This window comes from Triticum aestivum, chromosome 3D, assembly GCF_018294505.1.
Source record: "Triticum aestivum cultivar Chinese Spring chromosome 3D, IWGSC CS RefSeq v2.1, whole genome shotgun sequence".
Classification (NCBI taxonomy): domain Eukaryota; kingdom Viridiplantae; phylum Streptophyta; class Magnoliopsida; order Poales; family Poaceae; genus Triticum; species Triticum aestivum.
This window is the reverse complement of record NC_057802.1, coordinates 342,925,602-342,940,644: the sequence shown is the minus strand read 5'-3', so window position 1 is coordinate 342,940,644 and position 15,043 is coordinate 342,925,602.

Genomic DNA, 15,043 nt, shown 5'->3' with positions numbered 1-15,043 from the left:
ATCGAGATACACCAGGACGAATTCATTGGTGTAGGGGTTGAAGATGAAGTTCATCATTCGAGAGAATGTTGGAGGAGCATTGACAAGGCCGAAAGACATGACAGTATATTCATAAGAACCAAAACTTGTTCTGAATGCTGTCTTGGGGATATCTTGTTCACGAATGTGAATCTGATGATAACCCATTCGAAGGTCAAGCTTGGAGAATACTTTAGCACCCTTAAGTTGCTCGAATAGATCATTGATGTTGGGAAGTGGATACTTGTTCTTGATTGTCTTCTTGTTCAATGGACGGTAATCGACGCACAGTCGGTCCGTGCCATCCTTGTTCTGGACAAAAAGAACTCCACAACCCCATGGAGATGAACTCGGTCTGATCAAACCCAGACGCTCTTGTTCATCTAGCTATTTCTTCAATTCTTTCAGCTCCTTGGGTCCAAGCTTGTAAGGACGCTTGCAAACGGGTTCCGTGCCAGGCTCAAGATCGATAACGAATTCGACTGGCCGGTGAGGAGGCATACCCGGAAGCTCTTCTGGAAAGACATCTTGGTACTCACAAACGACTGGAATTTGAGAAATAGCATCCAACTCGCCCTTCTCATTGAGAGAAAACAACCGAATGGTTTCATCACGAGCGGCATAGATGATAACATCCTCAGAAGAGTGTGTCAATTGAATTTCCCTGGCAGCACAATCAAGTTGAGCTTTGTGCTTAGAAAGCCAGTCCATCCCGAGAATTAGATCGATATCAGAGTCGCCAAGAACAATTGGCTTAGACAGAAATTTATAGTTTCCCATCTTGATAGAAACATCCGGGACGCAATTATTAGATGACATTTGCTTACCCGGGGACACAATCTTCACCGGGATAGGAATCTTTTCCGTCACAAACTCATGCTTGGCAACGAAAGGTCTTGAAATGAAAGAAAGCGATGCACCAGTATCAAATAAACTTTTGCAGGAATATCATTAACTGAGAGATTACCCATTATCACATCAGTAGATTCCTCCGCTTGAGCTGCATTCATCATGTTCACCTTTGCAGACTTGGGATTATGCTTGACCACTGCATTGCTGGAAGATCTCACAGGAGGAGGAGGCGGAAGGCGCCTTTGGTTGAGGCACTTGTTAGCATAGTGACCTTTCTGCTGACATTTGTTGCAAGTCACCTCTGAGAGCGGACGATGATAAGGAGCATTAGACCTTGGAGCTTGATTCTGAGACTTGTTCTGATAGCCAGGGTTGGGTGGGTGGGAAGATCCATGGCCACCTTTGTTCTTCTGCTGGAAAGGCTGACAAAACGGAGGAGGAGGAGGAGGAGGCAACTAGAACTTCTGTTGCTTAGCAGCCACTAGTGAGGAAGAAGAAGACTGAACTGTGTCCCTGACTCTCTTCTTAGAAGCCTCACACTTGAGCTGAGTAGCTTCTTGCTTCAGTGCCATGTTGTAGAAATCATCATACTTGGTCGGCTCAAAAAGCACGAGAGCTAATTGCAGATCTTCTCTGAGGCCACCTCTGAATTGATAGATCATACTCTTTTCATCAGGAACGTCTTGCTTAGAAGCGAGCGAGTTTCTGAAACTGGGTATTGTATTGATACACGGATAGGCTGCCTTGCTTGAGATTGCGGAACTCCTCACGCTTGCTCTCAACAACACTTTGTGGAATGTGGTGAGCTTTGAAGTCTCGGCGGAAATCATCCCAGGTAATCACACGACCTCCTCTGGAATCTTTATATTGTTGATACCACTCAGCAGCTTGATCCTTGAGTTGAAAAGAAGCAAACTTGACAAAGTCCTCAGGCCTGACATTGCTACATTCAAAATGCTTGTTGATGTCCACGAGCCAATCATCGGCGTCTTTGGCCTCGGCACAGTAGCTGAAAGACTTCGGCTGATTTGCAAGGAACTGGTTGAGGGTAGCAAAGTGAGGCTGATTGTTGCCTTGGCCTTGATTTCCTTGGTTGCCTTGCCCTTGGGTGCGCTCTTGCAAGAGTTGCAAAATCATCTGGGCATTGGCATTGGTGGCTACCATGATAGCTTGCCATGCCTCCGGAGGCGGAGGTGGTGGCGGAGGGTTCGCCTGACTCCCATCATTGCGTTCCGGATTCTGACGCGTTGGCGGAGCCATCCTAAAGAGGGTGACATCCGTTAGCATCTTGATGGACAGATAGACAAGTTGAATCAACGGATAGAAATTGCAACATATAGTCTTCACAATAAACATTCGAACGAGGATGACGAATGAATTCCATAGTAAATCATCACACTTCCATAAGTTGAGAAGCCACTTAGAAAAAGGTATGGAATCAACATTTGACTTCGAAGCAACTCGAATACCACAACTCAAAACAAAACAAAGGATTGGCTTGCAGAATAAGCCGGAACAAACATATGATAGAGATTTCGTCCGAAGTTTTCGTGGTGGGGCCCACACGGGCTCGATCGTACAACACCATCATGTACAAGGCAGTGCACATGACATACGAAGCGTCCCCGAGTCGGCATAGCCAAGGACTCTTTAAGACACTACGAGACCACTGTAAAACCAACCGTGGATAGGCGGACCACTAGATGTCGAACCCCAATCTCATATCATGCATCTATCGGAAAGATATCCTAGGAGCTACTTGAATTCCCACTTATAAACTCCCGAAACTTTCTGGTTATGCAATCAGGTGTTGGGGATACAGGGGACGCAATATATCTCACCCAAACTAACAATACCTAGATCCACCTGTATCCATCCTTCAACACATAACCAAGAAACCTTCGGAAATCATTTACCTCAACCTTCGAAAAGCATCCGTTATACGAGTTATGGCAATACTCCCGAACTCCCGCCCCAGTACTGGGTGGCGTCGAGGTGATCTCACCAACAACTGCATAAAAGAGATTTTCGATGTCGGCAAAACTCAGGTATTCCAGAACTGCAACGATAAAATTGTGACGACAACACCTCGGAGCTCAACTCCCTGGGACACTGCCACGACCCCTAAATGTTATGAGGCACCAAGAACAATGTTCTCGTCACAAAACCATCCGAACGATTCCAAGATACCCGCGTGATCCTAAAAAAAATTTAGTGACATTTGAGGAGAGGAAAGTCAAAACTTCTACGTCAGGAGACCTCACCAGAGCGACGAAGGGACTGAGGAGTAAAAAGAATCCTACTCTCCGATATATATAATCCTAAGACTCAAAACATTTTGTTCTAGACTCAACAACGCCAGCGATTCGATCAAGCAGGGGGCTCCTAAGTCGGGGATGGCTCTGATTACCAACTTGTAACGCCCACGATGCGACTATATCTCCCACGTGTCGAGGCACGACTTGGAGGCATAACCGCATGAAAGTTTTGTCGCAAGAAGGGTCATCTTCACACAATCCCATGTAATGAACAAGAATGGGATAAAGAGTTGGCTTACAGTCGCCACTTCACACAATACATAAATTAAACATACATCATTCAGAGTACAATCAAGGTCCGACTACGGAACCAAAATAAAAGAAGACAACCCCAAATGCTAGATCCCTGATCGTCCTAACTGGGCTCCACTACTGATCATCAGGAAACGAAACATAGTAACGACCAAGTTCCTCGTTGAACTCCCACTTGAGCTCGGTTGCGTCACCTGCACTGGTATCGTCGGCACCTGCAACTGTTTTGGTAGAATCTGTGAGTCACGAGGACTCAGCAATCTCACACCCGCGAGATCAAGACTATTTAAGCTTATAGGAAGGATGGGGTAATGAGGTGGAGCTGCAGCAAGCACTAAGCATATATGGTGGCTAACATACGCAAATAAGGGCGAGAAGAGGAGCAACGCAACGGTCGTGAAGTTAGAAGTGATCAAGAAGTGATCCTGAAACTGCTTACGTTCATACATAACCCAAACCGTGTTCACTTCCCGGACTCCGCCGAAAAGAGACCATCACGGTTACACACGCGGTTGATGTATTTTAATTAAGTCAAGTGTCAAGTTCTCTACAACCGGACATTAACAAATTCCCATCTGCCTCATAACCGCGGGCACGGCTTTCGAAAGATGATACCCTGCAGGGGTGTCCCAACTTAGCCCATTATAAGCTCTCACGGTCAACGAAGGATATTCCTTCTCCCGAGAAGACCCGATCAGTCTCGGAATCTCGGTTTACAAGACATTTCGACAATGGTAAAACAAGACCAGCAAAGCCGCCCGATGTGCCGACAAATCCCGATAGGAGCTGCACATATCTTGTTCTCAGGGCACACCGGATGAACACTACGTACAACTAAAACCAGCCCTCGAGCTTCCCCGAGGTGGCGCTGCAAGTGGCTCTAGTTTGGACCAGCACTCAGAGGAGCACTGGCCCGGGGGGTTAAATAAGATGACCCTCGGGCTCGCGAAAACCCAAGGGAAAAAGGCTTAGGTAGGCAAAAGTAAAACCAAGGTTGGGCCTTGCTGGAGGAGTTTTATTCAAAGCGAACTGTCAAGGGGGTCCCATAAATCACCCAACCGCGTAAGGAACACAAAATCAAGGAACATAACACCGGTATGACGGAAACTAGGGCGGCAAGAGTGGAACAAAACACCAGGCATAAGGCCGAGCCTTCCACCCTTACCAAGTATATAGATGCATTAATTAAAATAAGAGATATTCTGATATCCCCAAAATATCCATGTTCCAACATGGAACCAACTTCATCTTCACCTGCAACTAGCAACGCTATAAGAAGGGCTGAGAAAAAGCGGTAACTTAGCCAAAGAACGGTTTGCTAGGAAAGGATGGTTAGAGGCTTGACATGGCAACATGTGAGGCATCTCCTGATGAACATTTTGACATATTATATGCATGAAATGGAGCTACGGTCATGGAGTTATGACAGGTCAAAGGGGCAACAAAATATGACAGAAAAATGACTTGGTGGAATTTCGGGGTCAACCTGCTCAGGTCTAGGGTTTGCACGTGAACTGAGGTGGCCGGTGGTGCTCGCCGGAGACGGTACTGCGGTGGCCGGAGAGGGCGCCGGAGATGGCCGGGGCGGCCGGGGCGCCCGGAACTGGAGCCGGCGGCGGCGATGGCGGGACCGGACGGCGAGGGCGGCGGCGAGCTCGGCGCGGCGGGCGGCGACCCGGCGACGAGGCGCCGAGGTTCGCGACCGGCGGCGACCGGGCGGCGGGGGCCGGGGGCGCGGGCGGCGCTGGAGGTCGGGACGCGGGCGGCGGAGATGCGGGCCGGGAGGGCCCCGCGCGGGCCTGGCGGGCCGGCGGCGGCGCGCGGTGGCCGGGGCCACGTGGCGCTCTCCGGTTGGCCGCGGGCGGCGGCGGCTTCTGCCCGGCGTGGACCGGACGTGTCCGGCGGCGGAGTGGGGAAGGGGCTAGGGTTTGGACTGCGAGATTTTGGGAGGGGGTCACATATTTATAGGTAGAGGGAGCTAGAAGACTCCAAATGAGGAGCGGTTTTTGCCCACACGATCGTGATCAAATGACTGAGAGCATGGAGGGGGTTTGGATGGGCTAGTGGGCTGTTTGGAGGGGTGTTGGGCTGCAACACACAAGAGGCCTTTGCGGTTACCCGGTTAACCGTTGGAGTATCAAACGACCTCCAAATGAAACGAAACTTGACAGGTGGTCTACCGGTGGTGTACCAAGGCCACTTGGCAAACCTCGGTCCATTCCGAGAATGTTTAACACCCGCTCACGAAAAGAGACAAGAGGGGTGCGCCGGTGCATGTGGGAGTGTCGGATTGCAAAACGGACAACGGGAAAAATGCTCGGATGCAAGAGACGAACATGTATGCAAATGAGATGCACATGATGACATGATATGATATGCATGACATGAACAAAAACCAAAACGAAGACAAAACCCGACCATGAAGGGAATATCATAACACATAGCCGAAAATGGCAAGAGTTGGAGTTACAAATATGGAAAGTCACATCCGGGGTGTTACACCCCCCCCCCCCCGGGCAATTTCACTCGGGAGGAGGTCATAGCGTTTGGCGGGATTCCGGATCCGGTCTCTAAGGGGAGACGGTTGAGCTGCCGTCTTCAGGACCATCCGGAGGTGGACGATATACAGCAGCGGTGCGCCATGAGGGCGGCCAAGCTTCGTGACGTTCATGTCACTACTGGTATGTCGGTTAATACTTCTAATTCTATCTTGCATTTTTCAAACGGTGAGATTGTTAATAATGCAAACCAATTAGGAATTTCACTAGGGAGTAATGAGGGTGAAATTTCAAATTCCGTTAATGATTTACTGGATTTAGAAGCCGGGAGGGCTTTAGAAATGATTCGTAACTTAGCAGCGGTCAAACCCATGAATGATTTCGATATTGATGCTTTGGGGGTCCGGGTGCTGGATAACTTTTGTGCGGATCTTGCTAATCCCATCTCTGAGCCTGAGGAGGAAGATGAGAGTTTTGAGGATGCTGTAGTAAGACCTCCTGAGCCTGGTTGTGAGGACCAGCTGGAGAGTAAGACCAGTCCTAAACGCAAATGGAAGCGGAAGATTTACCTGACGTCCGCAGTGCGTAGGAGTGCTAGGATCCGCACGGCTAAAAAATTCCATGACGAGATATGAAAGGAATGTTTTGGAATAGCAGAGGTCTCAAAGACTTGGCTAAAAGAAGGTTTCTTGCTGAAGCGTCTATCGAGCATAGGCTGGACTTTATTGCTTTGTCGGAAACTGGCCGAGATAATTTCTCGCCACAATTTCTCAATACTCTGTCAGGTGGTATTGATTTCGACTGGCACTGTCTGCCGCCGCGAGGAAGATCGGGTGGGATCTTACTCGGTGTGAGATGCGAGTCTCTCAAAGTCCGAAGTGTGGTCTGTTGGAAATATGCCCTAGAGGCAATAATAAAATGGTTATTATTATATTTCCTTGTTCATGATAATTGTCTATTGTTCATGCTTTAATTGTGTTATCCGGAAATCGTAATACATGTGTGAATACATAGACCATAACATGTCCCTAGTGAGCCTCTAGTTGACTAGCTCGTTGATCAATAGATGGTTACAGTTTCCTGACCATGGACATTGGATGTCATTGATAACGGGATCACATCATTAGGAGAATGATGTGATGGACAAGACCCAATCCTAAGCATAGCACTAGATCGTGTAGTTCGTTTGCTAAAGCTTTTCTAATGTCAAGTATCATTTCCTTAGACCATGAGATCGTGCAACTCCCGGATACCGTAGGAATGCTTTGGGTGTACCAAACGTCACAACGTAACTGGGTGGCTATAAAGGTGCACTACAGGTATCTCCGAAAGTGTCTGTTGGGTTGGCTCGGGTCGAGACTGGGATTTGTCACTCCGTATGACGGAGAGGTATCTCTGGGCCCACTCGGTATTGCATCATCATAATGAGCTCAATGTGACTAAGTAGTTAGTCATGGGATCATGCATTACGGAACGAGTAAAGTGACTTGCCGGTAACGAGATTGAACGAGGTATTGGGATACCGACGATCGAATCTCGGGCAAGTAAAGTACCGATTGACAAAGGGAATTGTATACGGGATTGCTTGAATCCTTGACATCGTGGTTCATCCGATGAGATCATCGTGGAACATGTGGAAGCCAACATGGGTATCTAGATCCCGCTGTTGGTTATTGGCTAGAGAGGTGTCTCGGTCATGTCTGCATGATTCCCGAACCCGTAGGGTCTACACACTTAAGGTTCGATGACGCTAGGGTTATAAGGAAGGTTTGTATGTGATTACCGAATGTTGTTCGGAGTCCCAGATGAGATCCCGGACGTCACGAGGAGTTCCGGAATGGTCCGGAGGTAAAGATTTATATATGGGAAGTCACCATACGGTCACCGGAAATATTCGGGCGTATACCGGTATTGTACCGGGACCACCGGAGGGGTTCCGGGGGTCCACCGGGAGGGTCCACCTGCCCCGGAGGGCCTTATGGGCTGTAGGTGGAAGGGAACCAGCCCTTAGTGGGCTGGGCACCAACCCCCCTAGGGCCCATGCGCCTAGGGTTTGGGGGAACCCTAAAGGGGGGCGCCCCCCTTGCTTGGGGGGCAAGCTCCCTCCCCCCTTGGCCGCCGCCGCCCCCCCCCCCCTCTAGATCTCATCTAGAGGGGACGGCCCCCTTCCCCCTTCTCCCTATAAATAGAGGGGTGAGGGGAGGGCTGCAGGACCACATCCAAGGCGCAGCCCCTCCCCTCCCCAACACCTCTCCTCCTCCGCGTGTGCTTGGCGAAGCCCTGCCGGAGAACTGTCACTCCACCACCACCACGCCGTCGTGCTGCTGTTGGAGCCTTCTTCCTCAACCTCTCCCTCCTCCTTGCTGGATCAAGGAGTGGGAGACGTCACCGCTCTGTACGTGTGTTGAACACGGAGGTGCCGTTCGTTCGGCGCTTGGATCATCGGTGATTTGGATCACGACGAGTACGACTCCATCAACCCCGTTCTCTTGAACGCTTTCGCTCGCGATCTACAAGGGTATGTAGATGCACTCCTCCCCTCTCGTTGCTAGTAAACTCCATAGATTGATCTTGGTGATGCGTAGAAAATTCTAATTTCTGCTACGATCCCCAACATGGTCATGGGAGATTTTGCTGTTAAGTTTAGGGTGCGCTCGAAGGCTGATGGGTTTGATTGGGCTCTAGTGGCGGTCTATGGTGCCGCACAGCCAGAATTCAAACCGGATTTCTTGGCTGATCTAGTTAGAGTGTGCGGCTCTGAGCAGCTACCAATCCCGATGGGGGGTTTTAACATCATTAGGAGGCGTGATGAGAAGAATAATGATAATTTTGACGGGAGATGGTCGTTCATGTTTAACACTATCATTGAAAGCTTGGATCTGAGAGAGATTGAGCTTTCGGGTAGGAAGTTCACTTGGGCTAACGCAATGCCAAATCCAACGTTTGAGAAGTTGGATCGTGTACTGGCAAGTGTCGAATGGGAACAGAAGTTTCCCTTTGTTACAGTTCAGGCACTCTCTCGTGGTATTTCTGACCACACGCCTCTATTTCTTGACTCTGGTGAGGCCTCTCACCTGGGCAATAAAAATGTCTTCTCATTCGAGCTTGCTTGGTTTGAAAGAGAAGGTTTCATTGATCTCGTAGCCAGAGAGTGGGCTAAGGATGCAAGAGGGAGGACTGCGCTTGAGCGCTGGCAGAATAAGATTAGGCACCTGAGAAGTTTTCTACGTGGGTGGGCTAAGCATCTAAGCGGGATTTATAAGGTTGGAAAGGAACGACTCCTTACCCTTATTCAGTCCTTAGATGTAAAAGCAGAAACCACGATTCTGCCAGCCGCAGAGCTTCATGCCAAGCTAGACGCAGAGATGAGGCTGAAAGAACTTCTTCGTGAAGAAGAATTAAAGTGGGCGTTGCGGGCCAAGGTCCGAAGAGTTGTCCAGAGGGACGCGAACACTCAATTCTTCCACATGATCGCCAATGGCAAACACAGGAAGAAGAGGATCTTTCAGCTTGAACAAGATGAAGGAACGATTATCGGTCAGGAGAACCTAAAATCATACATTACTGAGTATTACAAGCAGTTGTTTGGACCCCCAGAGGATAACTGTGTGTCTCTGGATGAGTCTAGGGTTGAGGATGTGCCTCAACTCACTGTTGTTCAGAATGATATTTTGGCTGCTCCTTTTTCTGAAAAGGAGGTTTTCGAAGCCATCTCGCAGATGAAAAATAATAAAGCTCCTGGCCCGGATGGTTTCCCGGTGAGTTTTATAAGAAGTGCTGGCATATTATTAAAGGGGACCTGTTGCCGATGTTCCATGATTTGTTCTCGGGGCAGCTCCAGCTTTTTCAGCTAAATTTTGGTACGATAACCCTCCTTCCTAAGAAAACAGAGGCTGTGAGAATCGAGCAATTCAAACCCATCTGTCTTCTCAATGTTAGTTTCAAAAAAATTACAAAGGTCGGAACGATTAGGCTCACACAGATTGCGCATGCTGTTGTGCAGCCTACTCAATCTGCTTTCATGCCGGATAGGAACATCCTTGAAGGGGTTGTGGTCCTTCATGAAACGCTCCATGAGATTCACACGAAAAAACTTGATGGAGTTATTTTCAAGGTGGATTTTGATAAGGCGTACGATAAACTCAAGTGGTTGTTCCTTCAACAGGCCTTACGCGTGAAGGGTTTCGATGAAGCTTGGCGACGCCGGGTAGAATCTTCCACGCAAAAAGGGAGTGTTGGAATTAAAGTGAATGACGATATAGGTCATTATTTCCAGACACACAAGGGCCTGAGACAAGGTGATCCCATGTCCCCTATCTTGTTCAACATTGTCGTTGATATGTTGGCGATCCTGATAGGGAGGGCAAAGGAGGCCGGTCAGGTGGGTGGCTTGGAGCCTCATCTAGTTGATGGTGGTGTGTCCATCCTGCAGTACGCCGATGATACAATCATCTTCATGGAGCACGACGTGGCTAAAGCGAGAAATATGAAGCTGGTGTTATGCTTATTTGAACAATTGTCTGGATTGAAGATTAATTTTCATAAAAGCGAGTTGTTCTGCTTTGGTAGAGCCAAGGACGAACAAGAGGCTTATAGGCAATTGTTTGGATGTGAATTGGGGGCTTTACCTTTTACGTACCTAGGTATACCCATTCACCATCGAAAGCTAACAAACAGAGAGTGGAAGTGCATCGAGGAACGGTTTGAGAAGAAACTGAGTTGCTGGAAAGGAAAACTCATGTCATATGGAGGTCGATTTCACGAGTATGCCTATGTTTCTCTTATCCTTCTTTGAAGTCCCAGTTGGGGTTAGGAAGAGGCTGGACTTCTATCGATCCCGATTCTTCTGGTAGAGTGACGAACTTAAGAGAAAATACCGACTCGCCAAATGGGATATCATCTGTCGACCAAAGGACCAGGGGGGCCTTGGTATCGAGAATCTTGAAGTCAAGAACAGATGCCTTCTCAATAAGTGGCTATACAAGTTGTCAGTTGAGACTGAGGCAACTTGGGCGCAGATTCTCCGTAGTAAGTATTTGCAGTCCAAGACTTTGTCCCAGGTGACAGTCAGACCAACTGACTCGCCGTTTTGGAAGGGGTTTATGAGAGTCAAAGCCGCCTTCTTTAATAGAACAAAGTTTATTGTCGGTAATGGCAACACCACTCGCTTCTGGGAGGATACTTGGCTTGGTGAAACGCCGTTGGCGCTCCAGTATCCGTCCATGTATCGTATTGTTCAGCGTTGTGATTCTCTTGTTGCAACGATTATGCAGTCCATTCCCCTCAATATTCAGTTTCGGAGGGTGCTTGTTGGCGACCGGTGGGAAGTTTGGCTTCATTTGGTGAGTAGACTGATGGAGGTTCAGCTAACTCATCAGTCCGATCAGTTGTGTTGGAAGCTTACTAGGTCTGGAGAGTTTACAGTCAAATCGATGTATATCGATGTCATTAACTCTAGAAGTATTCCTAATTCCAAACATGTTTGGAAAGTCAAAGTTCCTTTGAAGATTAAAGTGTTTATGTGGTTTGTGCATAACAAGTAATTTTAACAAAGGACAATTTGGTTAAGCGCAACTGGACAGGATCTACTAGGTGTAGTTTTTGTGATCGGGGTGAGACTATCAAGCACCTCTTCTTTGATTGCCCGTTGGCGAGAGTTTTGTGGCGCACCGTGCAAATTGCCTTTAACATTACTCCTCCGAATTCGGTCAGTACGTTATTTGGAACGTGGCTTGCTGGGATAGAGTCAGAAACAGCTAAACAAATTTGAGTAGGAGTATGTGCGTTGTTATGGGCAATTTGGAACTGCCGAAATGATTTGGTTTTTAACAGAACAACAACTATTCATTTTCTGCAGGTTTTATTCCGGGCTACCGCGCTGATCCGTACGTGGTCCTTACTCACTCCGACAGAGGCCAGGGAGCGTTTGGTTACTGGATCTGTCCGGTGGAAGATGGTAGCGCAGGATATCTTCAACCGGTTTGGATGGCGGTCATGTAATATGATATGCGATTAGTTTACCTATCTTTTGTTGTGCCAGCCGGTTGTGGCTTTGGGGCCTTCAGTTCTTGGCGTTGTGGCTCTCTGTGAGCTTGCCATTTTTACTTTTTTGCAAGACATTAAGACCTTGTTGAACCTTTTTTATCTATAAATGTGGCCGTATGCATCGTTCTGATGCAGAGGCCGGGAGTCCCCCTTTTCGAAAAAAAATTGAATCTTTAATTCCTCATATTACTCTCTTAGCTTATTTTTGAACACATTACTCTCTTAGCTTAGTTTCTTCAATGTCTTCCAGAATTAGGAAATAGCGTCAGGGTATGAAAATGTAAGAAGAAGAATGTGGGGGCCCATATTGGGATTTTGCACCGGGCCTCCATTTTTCTTGGGTACGGCCCTGGAAGTGACCCACACCTGATAAAAACGAGGTAGAAAGTGAGGTGGACGTAACACTACTGCAGCTCCTGGCAACGAGTACGAACGGGGAGTGGCCTTTCCTTTACCGCTCCTCGCTCTTCATATGTGGTTTATGTACACATGCATGCATGCACCGTGCGTACATACCAACAGTCCAACATATATCGACCCCATTTGCTTCTCTCTCCAGAAACCGACACTACAGCAATGCCAATGTGCCATGCTATCATCTTTCTCTGTGTGTCCCTCATTTGGTTTTGGCACCTTGGTCGTTCTGGCTTGGACAGCGACAGGGCCATCAAATTTGGCAGCGGCAATGTGGAGGCAAGGTGTGTCAATAGTCTTTTATACGTATTGTACTACTCAAAAGCAGAGCAGGGCCATCAATACTCTTGGTCGTACTCGGCAGAGCGCGTCCAGCCTTTGTGTTTAGGGTGTCTTGTCTTGTGGAGGGTTGAGATGCCCAGTTGGCTGTAAATGAGCACAGACGATCGAGGCATTTTGGACAACAACCGGCTATATGAAGTTATTATACGTCACCTATAGGCAACCTAATAGCCCACTTGTACAATAGTTAGTTAAGTAGTAAGCTACTCCCTCCGGTCCTTTTTACTCTGCACATTGGATTTGCCGAAAGTCAAACTTAGCTAAGTTTGACTAAATTTATATTAGAAATTAGTAGCATCTATAATATCTAATAAATATAATATGAAAATATATTCCGAGATGAATCTGATGATATTGGTGTTGTTATGTAAATGTCAATAATTCTTTATATAAACTTGGTCAAAGTTGGATGAGATTGACTTTAGACAAACCTAATATGCAGAGTAAAAAGGACCGGAGGGAGTATATCATTACTATGTGGCCCATATTTTTTCTCACAAAGTGTGTTGGAGCATGTGCTACAGCCGGCTGTAATTCTACAACTCGTTTCTGTTCTCTCTCCTCCAACTAGGCATAAATATTCTCTTATAGCCCGCCTACATCACTCTATTGTACTTGCTCTTAGGGGAATGACATTAAGTGAGGTGGCGTGTACGTGCATGTTTTTTTGAGAAATGCCAAGCTTTATTACTCAAAGATTACATCATTTGAGATACAAAGATCATCATGGGGTTGGTATAGCCATACATGGCGTCTGGATCTAAAGAATAGGAGTACTTGGCAAGCATATGTGCTTCATAGTTTGACGCCCTACCTTCGAAACAAATTGTATAGTTGAAATCACTCTTAACTTGATTTCAGCAATGATCTGACCATGATTTTCACTGCTTCCTTTAACAATATCATGTGTCACTTGCTTCGGATCTATAGCAACCATATATATAATCACCTGTCAAGAGATCCTCGATCAAAGAAAGAGCTTTCCTACACACGATAGCTTCTAGAGTTGCAACGTCCCGGACGCCATCAACAACCAAGGCCGATGAACCAAGGTACTTCCCATTGGAGTCTCTACATACCGCAGCCGTCGGACCTCCTAGTCCAGACCTTGTAAGACTTGCATCAACATGTATTTTGGCAAAACCAGTCGGCTGATACGTCTCCAACGTATCTATAATTTTTTATGGTTCCATGCTGTTATATTATCATTCTTGGATGTTTTACCATCATTTTATATCATTTTTTGGGACTAATCTATTGACATAGAGCCAAGTGCCAGTTGTTGTTTTCTGCTTGTTTTTACATAGTAGGAAATCAATATCGAACGCAGTCCAAACGCATCGAAACTTTTTGTGGATTTTTTTGGACCAGAAGACACCAGATGGGCCCGAGAAGCACCTGCGTGCCCCGAGGGGGGAACAACCCACCAGGGCGCGCCTGGGCCCCCAGGCGCGCCCAGGTAGGTTGTGCCCACCTCGGTGGCCTCCCGCACCGCCTCTTTGCTCTATAAATACCCCAATATTCCAGAAACCCCAGGGGAGTCGACGAAAATCAATTCCAACCGCCGCAAGTTCCAGAACCACCAGATCCAATCTAGACACCATCACAGAGGGGTTCATCATCCTCATTGGTGCCTCTCCGATGATGCGTGAGTAGTTCATTGTAGAACTACGGGTCCGTAGTTAGTAGCTAGATGGCTTCCTCTCTCTCTCTCTCTCTCTCTCTCTATCTATCTATCTATCTATCTATCTATCTCTCTCTCTCTTTTTGATTCTCAATACAATGGTCTCTTGGAGATCTATTTGATGTAACTCTTTTTGCGGTGTGTTTGTTGGGATTCGATGAACTTTGAGTTTATGATCAGATCTATGTTTTTATCCATGAAAGTTATTTGAGTCTTTTGATCTCTTATATGCATGATTACTTATAGCCTCTTATTTCTTCTTCGAATCTTTGGTTTAGTTAGGCCAACTAGATCGATTTTTCTTGCCATGGGAAGAGGTGCTTTGTGATGGGTTCGATCTTACGGTGCTTGATCCCAGTGACAGAAGGGGAAACGACACAAATGTATCGTTGCCATTAAGGATAACAAGATGGGGTCTATTTCGACATAAATAGATCTTGTCTACATCATGTCGCCGTTCTTATTGCATTACTCCGTTTCTCCATGAACTTAAACACTAGATGCATGCTGGATAGCGGTCGATGTGTGGAGTAATAGTAGTAGATGTAGGCAGGAGTCGGTCTACTAATCTTGGACGTGATGCCTATATAATGATTATTGCCTGGATATCGTCATGATTA